At 46.0% G+C, this 16,803-nt stretch overlaps 1 protein-coding gene across 2 annotated transcripts in view; it reads right to left on the bottom strand.

Annotated features, from left to right (window-relative positions):
* Positions 1 to 16,803, bottom strand: part of DNAH17 (dynein axonemal heavy chain 17) — a 14,992,541-nt gene that overhangs the window by 11,715,299 nt on the left and 3,260,439 nt on the right. The gene's annotated exons all lie outside the window — the stretch shown is intronic.

Raw genomic sequence — 16,803 nt, 5'->3', positions numbered from 1 at the left:
TTTTGTCGACAAGAACAGCACATTCTAGGACAGGATTGTCACCGTACGAGGTCGTGTTTGGACACCCGGCAAATGTCGGGGCGTCACGCGTCCTCAGCGGTTCTCAGATATTGATTACCCATTACTGATTGACTACCTTTGCCAGTTAATCGAAAATTTGCGTTCTATTCACCAACAGGTCCGGTAAGCCCTGCAAGCCACACCAGAGGGGCCTGGACACGACATTCAGCCTGGCGATTTGATCCTGATCTGTAATTTTCAGAGGATGAAGAGTTTAGAGCTGCGCTGGAAGGGACCGGAACTGGTCCTTCTGTCCACAAGTACTGCAGTCAAGGTCGCTGACCAAAAGAATTGAGGGAATTACACTCATTGCAAGAGGGTGCCTCTGCCTTAAGACCAATGGATCAAAGATGGAGTGGGGGACTCAGAGTGTGAGACGGTGCCTCAGTTTGTCCCCTTCAGTGACGATAAACTGACCTGAACGCAAACGGATGCAGAGAATGATGAAGTGCTGAATGCAGCATTTCCACCGGAAATACGCACTATCCAGGATCCCCTTTTTATTGATCCCTCTGTGCCTGGAGTCACCAGGTACAATCTGCGTCCTCGGCTGAGGCATACTGCACCAAAGGAGAAGTCAGATTAGTCAGGGATGGACAGTGTAAGTTAGGGTGTACTTTGCTTTGCTGTAGTACCAGCTGAGTTAGTTTAGGGTGATGTGAGATTGGTACACTGTTTTGACATCGGACAGGATACATTGAACGTGCTCCCTTGGAGGGGGGTACATCATCCTTATTGGCGTGAGATTCATCATGAGCTCAGGATAGAGCAAGCTCCACCGCCGGTGCTCAAGAGCGCCAATGCTTTGATGAACAATAGGAGCCTGTACCAGTGAGGCTCTGACGGACACTGGGAACACTTACCTTTACTATCATTTTTGTTGCATTTCTTTTCTTGCTTCATAGTGCATCCCTTTGTTTGGCCTATTGATGAGGAGGAACAACCATTTGCACCACCGTGTTTAGCACTGGGTTGGTCAACAAAGAGTAAAATAGTTTGCATATTGATTGTTGTGATTGCAATAGTGACAATATTTGGAATATCCTGGTATCTAGCGGAGAAATTTCCTGTACATTCCTTGGTAGGCACAACCCCCACTCCCCCTGAACACATTTTTGTTACTCTAGCCCCACACAAAGCAGTACACAGGCAGTCCTACACGGACAATGTATTTATACAAATGTATAATGCTCATAATGTGTCCAATACAACTGATTGTTGGGTGTGTGGGTTGCTCCCTTCGGTCACTCATAAGAGCGACAATTTGTTGTCTATGCCATTGTCATGTATTGGCAGCTGTGAGGGTTAGTGAGAATTGTTTCGACTGGTTTACTTCCAATTTCATCTTTCTACTTTGGATATAATATCCACTGATTCTCACACTGCGAATGAAATTTTATGCTTCTACCAATGGTTTACCCCCATGGGACCCGCAGGACAAGGGACTCTAGGGACCATGTCCTCAAAGTCTTGTTTGAAAACGTACCATAGAGTAAAGGACAATGCCTGGTTTCTAATGGAAATGGCTGATTTCCAGTGGTTAAACACCTCTGAGTACTTTCAATCCTTCCTAGGTTGAAATATATTACAGAAGATAAACAGATACCTGTGACAGTGGTCGATAAGACAGCTCATTTGTGTATCCAGGGGACTGGGGAGATAAAGGTGGGCGAGAGTAAATGTCATTTCACCTACAAGCTGAATACAACTAATAGTCCGCCTTTGATCCTACCCAATAATGTCTATTTTGTCTGTGAGTCACAGGCTCCTGTCTGGCTCCTGAGGGGATGGTCAGGCACATGTTCTCTCCTTCCTTTTCCCCCCAGTATATGTTGCCCCATGTAATTATCACAAAACTCATGGGTGCAACGTAGAAGTGCATTCCTGGCCTGAGTAAGAAAGGTTGTTGACACAAAGGATATAGATCAGACAGACACTACCGCACAGCAATTTGGAGAGCCTGCTACCTTTTCCAAATTATCTTGATCTATTTGGCGGAAGCATACTGCTGCCTCCATCAGTCATAGTTTCCAAATTTTATTGCAGACCGCATAAACAAAATGTTTAGTGCGTGGGTACTTTGGCCTTAGAAGGAAATCTGAAAGATCAATGTCACCTGACAAAAGCGAAAGATGGTGCTTCACAGACTACAGTGTGGAATGCTCCAACCCTTATTGGCATAATTTACCACCTGAAAAAGTGGTAACAGTATGTGAATGTGGGTAGCGTGGATCTGGTCTATGTTGTGTAAACCCACTTGTAGCATTCATAAAGCGTAAATGACAAGCATTAGTGTCTGTAGGCCATAGTACCCAACCATCTGGATTAATCATAGAAAAATTAAAAGTGCCATTTTTGATCATACAACTTCATTCTACCGTTGTATATTAAGTATATATTCGCTATGTCTCATACTGAGCCAGAGAAGGAATAGTGGGAATATTCACATTGTTAGCAGTGGCTAAACCGAAACAAGTAGTTTGCAAGACTGTCTGATTTAAAAGTATTATTTGAGACAGTATTAAACAGGCACGATGCAAGGACTTACTTCCTTGCACTCGCCAAACTTTGGTGACCCAAATAGATTTTAAATCAATTGTGTCCTTCCAATAATCATATTCAATTTGAAATAATATGATGCTGGGTCGGATAGATTGAAACCAGTGAAATACGTAAATTTATTTTTCAGTGTTATCTAACTCCCTTTAGATGGTGATGGGCAATGTTCCCATTGTGTAAAATTAAAAGCCATATACTGGGTACTGGTTTTGTGATGAAAGTGATGCCCATAATGCTGGTAACAAAATAAATCATCGTAATTTGCGGAATTCATATATATATCTTCTGTATCAAAAAGAGTAAAGAATTGCAAATCAGAAAACAAAGAATTACCAGCATTAACATCCCAATCTTCTGAATGGACTCCATGTATAACGACATCACCCAAAGAAACACGGAAGACATATGGTATCTGTAGGGTCTCTGTAGGACTATATACATCGAATGGCACTTTATTTCAAACAATGCCATCTGCGATCGGGACTGCTGAAATGTTAACAAGGGTTTGGTTTCTATTCATTATATGGAAAGTCGAAGGAGGGGCCACCACATCGTCAACCAGTTCCACAGCGGAGAGTTCAGGTAAGTAGTGGCCATTAATTAAAAGGAAAAACACAGTCACGAAATGTAGGAAAGTAGGATCTGTTTTTATGGTTACCCTTCACATTTTAGTGATGTAATGCTGTTTCTGACTAGTCTGACTGGAATCCTGCTATCTAGGATCCCAGTCTCTGTGCTTTCTCCCCAAAATTGGTCTGGTTAGTACTTAGATACATTCCAGATTGGACACTGGTGTACACTTATTAGTCCTTAGTATATGGTACTGAGGTACCCAGGGCATAGGTACACCAGGGGTCCCTCATGGGCTGAAGCATGTATTATGCGACCCATGGGAGAGGAGACCACTCAATTGGTAACTAGAGGTCTGCCATTGCAGCCAGTGTAAGTTGGTGCTAGAACCACTTACGAATGATATAGGTTTACCTATATCTAAGGTCACTTCACTTAAAACCAATAAGTCACCCCTAGAGCAGGCCTTTCAATTCTGAAGGCAGGGTGCTTGGTTCCAAGTGTGAGGGTGCCCCTGCATGGGCAGGACACCCCTATGACCTACGGAGTCCATTCTCCTGGGTTGTGAGACAGCCATATGACATATAGATGGGCACCGAGTCATTACACAGTGACCATCTCGAAACTGGCTGCAACAAATCGTGTTTACGGTGTGGGGCTATAATTCCATGCACTGTAAAGCTGCTTTGGGAGGCCCTCGGTGCTCCTCGTACCAGTCTTCCAGACCCGGACAGCAAGCTAGGGCTGCTACCGGCCAGAGACATGTTTCAACCCTCCTGCTGCTGAGACAAGCTCAGGGAGAAGAAGGCAAAACAATAGGTATCCTGTCATAGGGATGTGTGACCATTTCCCTGACAGGATTTATGTATTGGGGCAGGGTAGGAGCGCTTGCCAGCACCACATAGTTTGTGTGCAGGGCACACTTGGTATTCTCTATGACCAGTCCAGTTAAAAAACAGTTCAAGGAGCTGTTGGCTCCCGCTGTGGCGCAAATCTGGACAAAGGACAGGGGACTATCCTCCCCCTTGTCCAGTCCCTCCTTAGGGTGGGACCCCTGTATCGTCCTAACCCTTTTCTTAGTGTATTTAAGGGCTTACCTGTGGGTGGGTCCACAGATTCATTGTGGGACGAGAAATTTCGGACACCACTTCTTCTTCATCCGTCTAGGCACTCTAAACTTCGCTGGACTTGCTTTGGGCATCAAGGTTGCAACTAAGAAGTCTCCTGCTGCTCCTGATCTCATCGCACTGCTCGTCTGCTGCAACGTCCATGCCTGTGCATCATACAGGAACCTTACAAGGCCTGTGGGCATCCAAGACACATGAAGGAAACTCCCTTGAAGTGAAGGAGTCAAGTCCCTGCTTCTGCAAGCACAGCAACTAAGCTGTACGGTCTTCTGATCCTGGGCTCCCACAGACTCCGAAAGGCTAATCAAAACAGTTGGTGATTCTCCCCATCATTTGTTGCCTGCCCTGTCCTCTCACCAAGTTTGAGGCCAGTATCCCTCATCGGAGCCGCAGGAACCGAACCCCTGTGCACTGTGTCGACTTGCAGTTGCAAAGACTTGTTTACTTCGTTCCACCAAGATCTTCGGGCTCCAAGTAGCCCCAACCTCAAGCACCTCCAGTGACCAAGATCTTCACCCTCACCACATCTCTTGCGTCCTGGGCTTTTGGTGAGCTACTCGAGGTCCTCTTGCGACTCCAGTGTCTCTGGCCTGTGGGTCCTTTTGAGGGTCATCTTCCTATTCTTTGGGCTACCCTGATTGCTCGAGGCCTGCCCTGACTCCCCTGTATTTGGTGAGTCTCCTGGACCTTGCTGGTCTCGAAATTGCACCTTTTTCCACTTCCACATTGTTTGCAGTTGCCAAGGCTTGTTATTACTCCTGCAGGACACCGACCCCTCAACTCTCGACATCCAACGTGAGGCAGCTCGTGAACGGCTCCTGGTTTTACACAGCATCGCACAGTCCTCACAGCTGCAGCTACAATGTCACCGTCAACTCTCCTGTCCTGCAGCACTCGACACTCGTGGGCATTCGTTTTCCATGCCTCCTGGGCACTTCCAAGTGGCATAGACTCTGTACCCTCTGCTTTTAGGTACTTCTCCACCTGAATCCACCTTTGGGTTCCACCAGACACTTTCTCCTTCTCCAGCAGCGGCATCTTCCTGAAGTCCTCCATTGGGTTCGACAGCGGTTTCTGACGCCACTTTACACCTATGCACCCGACTCCCCTGGGGCAGGTATCCTGGTTCCTAAGGTATCTATGGGTGGGGTGGCTCTCCAACCTTGTCTTCCACTGGGTTTCTTAAGGGTCCACTGAGAAGAGTCCTTCTTCTTTAAAATTGCCACAGAGACTTACCTATTGACTTGCATTGATCTCGCTGTCATGTTCCCACTTTTCACATACCGCCTCCGTGGGGCTTCTGGTTACTTACCTTGGGTGGTTCCTTGGGTCCCCGCCACTTCTACTTCTTCTGGGTATAGTCTTGACTCGAGTCGTGGCTCGCATTCCATTATTTTAGTTTACGGTTTGGTTCTCCCCCTGGTGACCACTGTGTATTACGTGCTACTTACATGTTTCTATTGAAAAGTATTGTGTGCATTGTGTGTACCTCCGACTAGGAGATACCTGTAGGTGTTATTGAGTGTTATATAATAAATAAAAAATGTATAAATACACTGTGTGGTTCTTTTTCACTTAATTTATATCAATAAGAATATGTTCTGGTAAAATAAGCTACTTTACACTCCTTCTGTACTAAGCCTGAAGGCTGCTCTCCACAGCTACCACTTCGAGAAATTTCTAAGGTTGTCTAAGACGACTAAATTCACTTGAAGGGTTGTCTGGTTTGGTGCAAGGTGCCCACTTACATAAATGTGCATCATATACCAAGCCAGCTTCTCACACAAATCCAATCCACATGAAGAGGAACAGCATAGAAATACAATCCAGATGTAAGTCCATGGCGGGACAAGATAAGTTTGTTTCAACCATGCGATGAAAACACAAATCCGTGCAGGGGGCAGTGAGATAGCTGAAGACAATGAAGACGTGTCTGAAGAAAAATTATCTTGGTCGCTATAGTTACCGCTGGAACTGAGCTGAAACAATGGAGGCTGCTCTTCAACAGAAGTTGAATGTATTTGAGTTTCTGGGAGTTTAACTGGTGGGGAAGTATACTTTCTTTCCACAGGTAAAGATGTAGAAGGTAAAACGGATAATTGATCAACTGAAGTCTCAATCTCCCCTTCTGGCTGTCGGAGAGAAGAAAAAAGTTACTTAGCTGTAACTACAGTTATCCAGTATTGGTATCTTTCATAGATTCACATGCCTAAATCATTCCCCGTCGTCGTAGTGGGAGTCCCACGGTACATAAATAACAAAGTAGTAAGTAGTAAATAGTACATTTCCATAGGCTATTATGGTAGCAACCATATACTCTATAGCCTATTTGCCTCCTTTTACAAAAAGGACCAAACTGAAAACCTAACCAATCAGCAGCCAGCACTCTTTAGAACCTTCCCAAGAGAAGCTGAGTGCCTCAGAGTTTCCAGCACAAGTGTATTCAGTACTGTATCCTACAGGTGCCTCTCCGGGGAGGAGGGTGGGTTGCATGTGAATCTATGAAAGATACCAAAACTGGATAACTGTAGTTACAGGTAAGTAACTTTTTTCTTATCCAGTATTGGGGTATCTTTCATAGATTCACAAGCCTGAATCAGAATAGTAAGCAGTTCCTTATCTGCATATAAACATATATGTAAACATATGCATGCATATGCATAAAATGTATACATATATATGTTCATCAGAAAAAAGCACCTTTGTGGATGGTGGGTAGTGCTAAAATAATCCTACATGCAACATTAATCTATAGATCAATGATTTGAACATGAAACAGTGCATAGAATACTTGCAGTATTAACAAGCAAAGGAGAAAAAACAAATATGCATAGATATATTTAAGAAACGTATACTGCATCCAAAACATCAGCTAATAAAACCTCTCTTGAAAGAGGCTTACCTTAACAAAATAGGTTCCTTAACACTGCCTGTCCCATGGATGCGTCAGCATGATGTGATGACTCCAGACAGTAATGCTGCGCAAACGTGTGCGTCACTTTCCATGTTGCAGCTCTTCAGATTTTTTCAAGTGGCACTACGGCAAATAGAGCAGTTGATGCTGAAACCGCTCTAGTGAAGTGCGCTCTCGCAGTCCTTGATAATGGCTTGCCAGCCTTGTAAGGGCAAAATTGTATTGCGCTCGCTATCCATCTGGCTATGGTAGCTTTAGAGACTGCAGCGCCTTGACAGCTTTGACCATAAGCTATGAATAACTGATTTGATTTCCGTATGTCTTAAGTCCTTTGTAAATAAGACATCTCTTTAGGTCTAGAGTTTGGAGTGCTCTTTCTGCAGGCGTGGAAGGGTTAGGGAAGAAAGTTCTCAGAATGACTGGCTCATTCAAATGTAATTGCGAAGGAACTTTTGGGATGAACTTAGGGTTTATCCTCAGAATGACCATTGGATAAGTGAAGCACAAGAACAGATGGGATATGGTAAAAGCCTGTATTTCACTAACCCTTCTTGTCGAAGTAAGTGCTAGAAAAAGGGCGACTTTCCAGGTCAAGTACTTCAATTCTGCCTTGTGAATGGGCTCCAATGGCTAATTTAGCAATTGAGATAACACCACATTAAGCTGCCACTCCGGGGGTGGAGCTCTGATGGGTGGGAAAGCTCTAAACAGTCCTTTCATAAATTGCTTTACGACTCTTGAGGACCATAAAGGTGGAGTATGTGGCGATCGTCTGTATCTTGATATAGCAGCCAGATGAACTCTAACTGACGAGTGTGAAAGACCAGACTTTGCTAAAAAAAGAAGCAAATAAGGCAGGACCTCTTCTGGAGCAGAGAGAAAAGGATCTACCTCCTTGCGTTTGCACCATACATAAAAACGCTTCCACTTAAGCCTGTAAGTCTTATTGGTGCTTTCAGCTCTAGACTTGCCAATAATGTCCTTGCAGTCTTGCGCAATGTTCAAATTTCTAAATTCAAAGAATTCAGGAGCCAAGCATGCAGTTGCAGAGAAGCTGGTTCTGGGTGACGCACTTGGCCTTTGTAATTGGTCAACAGCGTTGGTGTTGATAAAAGACGGATTGGCTGAGATTCCGTCAGAAGGAGGAGTTCTGTGTACCAGTGTTGTCTGGGCCAACTAGGGGCTATCAGTAGGATGCTGCAGTGTTCCCATTTCATCTTCGTGAGGACCCTGGGTATCACAGGAATGGGTAGGGAAAGCGTATGCATAGATCCCTGACCAGCGCATCAACAGTGCATTCCCCCGTGAGCTTGGGAGAGGGAGGAGCTACGACATTCTCCTCTTGAGGAGGAAACCTTCTTTTATAATCTGCCAACATATTTTGAAGGTCTAGAATTAGTGCCGGAGGATATTGCGCAGGCCGCTCAAAATATTTATATTGCTGATACTAGGCAGGAGGGGCCGGATATTGCTGGTAATACTGCTCTTCATCATCATAATCATAATCCTCCTCCTGATATTTAAAGTTCAGCTCAGAAGGGCTACGTGCCGCTCAAAATTGGCCTTCGTCCTCGTCCGAATCCTCTACATACAAAAGATAGCTGGGAGGTAGCGGGGAAATCTTTGGCGTCCTGAATTGACTTTGTGCAGATTGCTGGAACGGGGTTGACGGACCTGCATAACAAACTGGAGTTTTTGAGGTTGATGTCATCGTCGACTGAGAAATTCTCGTTGTCGACGGTAAACCAGGGATAGTCGACGGTATTGTAACAGCCGGTGGGATTGTCAATATTTGGAAATTTTCAGTCGACGACAGTGTTGTCGTCCATGATGGCATTGTCGCCGTCGACGATGGTATTATCGTTGACGGTTTCGTCGTCGGCTGCCTCGTCGACGACGGCGGTGTCATCATCAATGTCTTCCTCGTCGATGGCTTCGCCGACAGACTCGTCGACGATGAGGTCTTCACTCTCGTCGACATTGTAGTCGTTGACGATAAGGGCAACGTCGACTGTATGGATCCTTTCATACTTGCCGTCGATGTGGTTAACGCCATCGACTATTTCGACGACGAGAGAGTAACAGTAGTCGTCGTTGAAGTAGACACCGGCGTCGTCAGTGAACTTGACGCCGAAGAAGATTTGTGGCCAATTTACCTTTGGAATGGCTAGATGACTGCTTTTTTCTTAGACGTTCCTAGAGACTGAGGGGATCCAATCTCAGAGGAGACCTTGGGCTGTTCCTCCTGCTTAAGAGATTCCTTGGTTACATGAGAGACTTTAGAATGCTTCCTTCTCTCTTCAGATTGACCCTCAGGCGACCTGGGCCTCTAGTGTGACATAGAGGACGTGTCGCAAATCCACATCAGAGAATTCAGATTGCTTCTTTTTTAGCCATATTAGAAGTCTGCCTTCTCTATCCCTCAAGGTTTTGGTTGAGAAGGTGCGGCATATCTTACATTGTTTTGTCTCATGGCTGGCATAGAGACAATAAATACAATCCTTGTGTGCATCGTCCACATGCACTCCCTTCTTCCCACAGGATTTACAGGCTCTAAATAATCCTTTTTTTATCAGACATTCTTCTTAAAGAAATCTAAAAGAGACTTATCTGAGAAAACTGAAGAAAACTGAGCAGAGCTCAGGGTGACTCCCTTACACAATGAAGTGTGGTGAAAATCTGAATGACTCAGCCTCTCTTGGGAAGGTTCTGGAGGGTGCTGGCTGCTGTTTAGTTAGGTTTTCAGTTTGGTCCTTTTTGTAAAAGGAGACTAATAGGCTATAGAGTATATGGTTGCTACCATAATAGCCTATGGAAATGTACTATTTACTACTTTGTTATTTATGTACCGTGGGACTCCCACTACGACGACGGGGAATGATTCAGGCATGTGAATCTATGAAAGATACCCCAATACTGGATAATCAGGAAAAACAGAATTCATCTGATGTAGTGAAACATCCCGATGCTGGATGCTTGTAGGCATACTAATGAGTATCGGCCTTTTGGTGTAACTTGACATGTTCAATTGAAATGAACCGATTGTCCTTGCATCCAGGTAGTGGAGGTAAGATTACAGTTCGGGTGCCCTTAAGATCAAGGACCGGAACCGGAGCACTGTATGTGGGACTGAATTCCATCTTGTTCGCCACTTTCTCCCGAACCATATCACCAACCTTAGGAAGCCAGCCAGAAATAGGAATCAGCACTGCTGCATCCATTGGAGAGGGCAAATGGGTTTTTGCTAGAGCATCTCAATTCTTTTGTAAATTCTGTAACATAGCACAATGGCTATCTACGTCAAATGTTGCAGCAGCAGCCACAATGTCTAGACCGTCAAGGTCCGTCACATACATTTTAATGCCAAAGAGCATTTTGTACGGGGTCTGCTCACCCAGAGATCTTCTAGAGATATTATATAGTGCACGCTGAACCCCATAGAGATGAGTTAACCAGCCACGACCCTACCTAATACCTTTGCCGTTAAAGACTGCTTTAAGTAACGGTTCATCCGCTCCACAACAGAATTGCCCTCAGGCCTTTATGGAGACAAAAAATGCACCTGCACCACCATAGACTTCATTGAACCATGGTAAGCCATAGAGGCAAAAGCCAGACCTTGGTCAGAATGGAAGGTGCCACAGGCACAAGTCCCAACAAAGACATGCAAATCTTTTATAACAGTACGAGTGTCACAGTGCTGTGGCCAAACACAGAGGAACCTTGTGCACGTATCCACTGCAACTATTATATAATTGAAAGCATTGTTGGATGTTAAAGGACTGAAGTGATCAAGATAAATACACCCAAATGGATTATTAGAAATGATGAGATGAGTCTGTTGTGGACACAAGAGAGTTGAACTTTTAATCTATTGAAAAATATCATAGGAAAATACATATTTGCATGTTTGTTGGTATAAGCCACGCCACCAATAGCGTTGTTCCAACAGAGAAAATGTGGCCCTCAACCTGCGTGTGCAGAAGCCATGTGCGGCCGCAATCAGTGAAAGTCTGTGGTCCTCGTTTGGGAATCATGCGATCACCAACGGAGGGAATGGTCACAATTGGTAACTGATCAGTAGTTAACTGATAGGTATAACGGAAAGGGAAACCCTGGGGAAACGGAGTACAATTGTTAGTTGCGGCTATAGCTACCAAAATGTCATCATCAATTTTATTCATGGACCTAGTAACAGCTACAACTGAACATGTGGCTACTACAGATTTGGCTGCTTTATTAGCCACAGAATTACCAACAGTGTATGCTCCCACACGCTTATGTCCTAGGGTATGGATAACATGCGTGAGTGGCAAACAGTCCTTAAGAGCGGCCCCTTCAACCCAAAGCATTCTATGCTTTATTGCGCTACCTTTAGAATCTCAAAAGTCATTTGGTTTCCAAAAGAATAAGTTGTGATTAAAGTATTGTACACAGTAAAAAGAGTCGCAGACCACAAGTGTAGGCAACTCAGGATCAACAAACTCAAAAGCCAGGGGTAAAGCACATAACTCGACCAATTGTGCCGTGCAATCTCTGATGGATTGCGTGTGAATTAGTACAGATTTAAAATCACCATTTTCAATCGTACCAGCAACTATTGCGCAGGCAGCAGAATAGCCTACTTAGAACCAATGGCTGCCTGTGCGTAACTATCACTGTAAATGATACATTTGTACGGATTGAGAGGAAGAAGGGACAAAGGAGGAGGATGAACATGTTCATACTGAAGAAACTCTTGTGTTTGTAAAGAAAGATCAAAAAGAAAATCAGCCGACGTCAACAAAGTAGCCCATTGTATCCAATGAGGATGCAGCGTTTTTGAATTGGGTACACTCGCCTTCGTGACAGCTTCTAAAGAGGACACTGGAGAAACGACAAAAATGTGTTTACCCTGAGCTAGAGGGCGCTCTTTTAGAATCACCATCTGTACTGCAGTTAATATTTTTTCAGTAGATGAAAAACGCAACTCTGCTGGAGTGTCCAAATGTGTTTTACAAGCAAAGGGAACTGTGTCTCCTTCAATAAAAGTCACGTAAGTGAATCCTACTGATCCTGTTACAATCCGTATGACCAAATTGGTAGTTTTCTCTAGTTCGCAAGTATTGAGTTGCAAGCAAAAAAGACTGCAAAGAGCGCAGTACCGCGGTGTTTCCAGAAGCAACTGGCAGACAAAAAGGAAGGTTGCATCAACGCGTATAGCGGTCTGATACGCTAACCATAATTTTGAATATAGGTTTTGCCAAAATTCAAGAAACCCATCAAAGATTGTAACTTCTTGAGCGTAGTTGGAGGTTGCAATTGAGCACACTTCTCCAAAACGTTGGTTGCCAACACCCTACCCTCATTGTTTAACTCGTAACCAAGGAAAATAACTGACACAAATTTTATATGGGATTTTGCAAAATTGAATTTGTAACACAAAGCGGTGAAACGTGTGATAACGCGATCCACACACGTAAGATGGGGATTTACCTCACATCTCTCAAGTAAATGTCATCGACATATCAAAATGGATCAGGATCTATTTCATGTAAAATCAACAAGATTGCCGCTAAAAACTCTGGGGCTATTCTTATACCCTAAAGGCAATATCGCGTAGCATCTCTGATTGCCGAGAGTGCTGAATCCGGTGAAGTCACGGGTCTCCAAAGCAAAAAATTACTATAAAATCCACTAGAAAGTCTACGGTGGTTGTAAACTACTTGCGGACAATCGTATTTACTAATGCAGAAATATGTGTGTTCTGTACTGCAAAGGTACGAACGTGACTATTCAAGTGTCTGTAGTCCAAAACAATATGATATGAACCGTCCAGTTTCAATATCGGAAAAAGAGGATTATTCATCGAAGAGAGACAGGACTCAATTTCACCCTGATTTTCCAATTGAATCAAAATGTCACTAACAAACGCTTTAGCCTCACGCTTAATGGGATATTGTGGTTGGGGTTGCGGTGTGGACCGTAACAGAATGACATGCAAAGGAGAAACCTTATCCCAACCAGCCTGATTGTGATATAAAGCAGGAGCGAAGGCTAGAGCCCATTCCGAAGCTTAAGCTTGTTTAGCCTCCTCAGGGCCATACTGAGAAAAAGAGGGAAGAATTACATCCTCGCCCTTAGGGCAAGTGAGAACAAAAAGGGGGGGCCAATCAATCAATTCAATAAGCTTTTATTCGGTTTGCGTAACACAACCATATAAGCTATACAATTTATCTACATTTATAAAAACCTCCTCATATATAATTATTACAAACACGGTGTTATCAGTACTACAAGTGAGACCATGCTTATAAAATCCTTCTCATATATAATTATTTTATACTCAATGATTATTAGTACTTCTCCTTCTGGATAGTTACTGTAATACAAATTCATAATAAAACATCAAAATACACTGTATTATAAAATACCGGAGGTAAAACTGTGCAAAATCGCTATAAAGTGACATAAGCTAAGTGTGCAAAATTACAATATCTAACTAAGTTTTACAGTACATGAAGCTGTGCAAATTTGCAATAGAAAAACAACTACTAATAATTTATAAGGTGCAAATTTGCATTTTCTATCCAACTATTACAGTACGTAAAGCTGTGCATATCCGCTTTAAAGTGCCATATGTTTATGTGCAATTTTACAGTAATAAGGTTTTTTTTTTTTTTTTTTTTAAATATTATCGACTTTCTAGCAGCTTCTACATTTCAGAATAAAACTGGCCACATAAAAACAGATATCTGAGCTCTCCAATTTGCGTAAAAAAGAATTATCCTTTTAAAATATTTCGAGTCAGAAACGTATGAGAACTTAAAAATATATCGGAGTTCAGATTACAAGTTAGCTCCATGTCGAATACAGAATTTCAAAAACCTTGCTATATTTATGGTTAACAAATCCATGAAGGCACGTCGACACTGGCGAAGACCCAGACTTTTTAAAATCGGGATGAGCCATCGCTTTCTAGGTTCAATATAAAATTTGCAGAAAAGGGTTACGTGTAGGAGTGATTGTGGGGAAATTCCATCACAAGGACAAAGGGTTAGCTGCGTGGACCAATCATTTGTCACTGGAAAAGTGACAAATCGATAAAAGATGTTCAATCTGAATCGTATCAATAAGAATCTATCAAAACTGGACAAGTTCCAGGTTAAATAAGGCTGGATCTGCGCAGTTGATTTAATAGACAATGAATGCTGAACAGAGATTTTATTTACTTCAGTTGTCAAGCGGAGACCAGCAAAATGCGATAGACCTTTGTTTTTTAACTCTTTTCTTGAGATCCGAGCCATTTCCTGGGGATTATGAAAATAATTCTCCAAACCCAAGTCAGTGAGAAACTTCCTGACATATAGAAGCCACTGTATCTTCTGGACATGTTCTAGCTTGAGACAATCTGTCACTACTGCTTGGGTAAATGTTAAACTTGTTACCAGTCCAAAGACGGTGCCATAATAGAACTGGTTGGATCCCTATGATGTCGGAAACGTGGGACACTCCCAGCTCTGAATGACAGCTAAATGTGGACGTACTTTGTGGGACTGCAAGTACAAATCTTAAACAGGGGCGTGGTCTCGCCGGGCATGGAGTGAGACGCGCGCTGCTTCTGCTCCGGGCTGCCGCTGCGATCTAACGCTTGTAACTGCAGTGTAGCGGCAGCAGCTGGGTTCGGATCGACGCCCACGGGTAGCGGACGGCTCCCGCTGAGGGGCTTCTTGGCGACCTGTTACCGCTGCCAACTGCATAGACGGGCGCGGAGGGCCTGAAGGTTGCCGCGCTGCCTGCCATCTTGCCCGCCGCCCGGCGGCGATCGGAGCGCCTGTCACCTCCGCGAAGGGGAGATCCCGCGGCCACGAGGGCCAAGCTGGAGTCGCCTGGTGTGCCGGGAAGGCCCAGACCCACAGCGGACCTTGGGCTGCCGGGTCCGTGGACCCCGGGGACATCGGGGTCGGAACAGCGGCCGCCATTTTCCCACTGGCAGGGGCCCTGGCGAGCGGAGGAGAATGAGAGGCGGAGGCGGCTGCCTGAGGCGCTACAGACCGGTAGGGGACGGCGACGGAGGTGGATGTGTGGCGGCGGTGGATGCACCGGAGGGAGATCCGGACTGCGGACCCCACGTGGCGCTTCCCGGCTGGAACCTGAGTGCCTGGTACCGGGGGCGGAGAGGCTGGCCGCCATCTTGAGTGCTGGACGCGGCTGGAGCCTGGTGGCGTGGATGGTGCTGGGGGAAGCTCCGGGCGAGTGACGGCTGACGAGGTGAGGGGCCCCGGGAATAGCTGTTGGTGGCCTGCGGGCCGTGCCCTTGGGCCCTGGATTTGTGGGGTGACTGGCCCGGAGGACCCCTGCTGGTGTCCTCTGTTGCGGAGAGTGGGCCTACCCCTCTGACACGTGGGGGCTATTGATATACTCACTGGAGACCGTTAGGGGCTCTGGGCCCCGGGACGCGCTCGCACGCTCCTGCTTCGCCTGCCTCGCCCCTGGGGACCGGTCAGCACAGGGCGGGAGCCCTTGGAGAGCCGGGGGCAGCGCTAGACGACGACGACGCCTGCTGCGAGGGGAGCCCCTCTGGGGGTGCTTGCAGCCTCCCCGAATACTGACAGGGCCGGATCTGGTCCGGGGGCTGCCCTGTGATGTGGTGGGCCCCTGAAAGCAGACGCGGGACTCTGGGGCTCTTCTGGCTTGGTGGGCCCGTGATTTGAGGCGCCTACGTGGACATTGGGGAGCTGGGTCGCCGCTTTGGCCTGCACGTCTTGCTGCAACTGCCCGGAGGCGAGTCTACCCTGGGGGGGGGGGCCCGGACCTGCAAGAGGGGAACAGCATTGCAGCGTTCACAGCATGACCCGCACGAAGGCAGGGAAGGGGCCCCCGGCGGACTCTAAAGATGCCTCCGTTATCGACCTGTGGGGCAAGTCGGGCGCCACGCCGTCGGGAGTGGGCGCATCCGCTGAGCCGGTCACCCAGTCCTTTATGGCGCTGTTTATGCAGGAGCTCAAGACGGAGATTGGGTCGCTTCGCACTGAGGTGCAGGCCTGTGTCAAAGACCTCCGGAGAGATGTGGGGGAGTTGGGCGGTAGAGTGGACGACATGGAGAAGACCCTGGATGCTCGCACAGAGGATCAGGAACACCTGTGGCAGCGGCTGGCGACCCTGGAGGAACAACACGTTGAGCTCCAGATCAAACAGGAAGACTTGGAAAATAGGGGGCGTCGGAACAACATCCGCATCAGGGGTGTTCCAACCGGGGCGGAAGGTACGGATATAATGACATTCGTGGCGGGGTTGCTCCATGATATCCGCGGAGACGACGATGCCTCACCGCCGGCTCTGGATCGAGCGCACAGGGTCTCGGGACCACCGGGGCGGCCTGGACTTCTCCCTGACATCCTGACGCGGGTCCACTTCTTTGTTGAGAAAGTGCCGATCCTCAAAGCTGCCAGGGATAAACCCGCAATTCAATACAAAGGCATGTCCATTCAGCTGTTTCAGGACCTGGCCCCCACGACTCTCAGACGCCGCAGAGACTTCAGGCCTATCACCGACAAGTTGCGAGACCTTAATATCCGCTACCAGTGGGGACAT

The sequence above is a fragment of the Triturus cristatus genome, chromosome 7, assembly GCF_964204655.1.
Source record: "Triturus cristatus chromosome 7, aTriCri1.1, whole genome shotgun sequence".
Taxonomy (NCBI): domain Eukaryota; kingdom Metazoa; phylum Chordata; class Amphibia; order Caudata; family Salamandridae; genus Triturus; species Triturus cristatus.
This window is presented reverse-complemented; position numbering and strand designations above follow the sequence as displayed.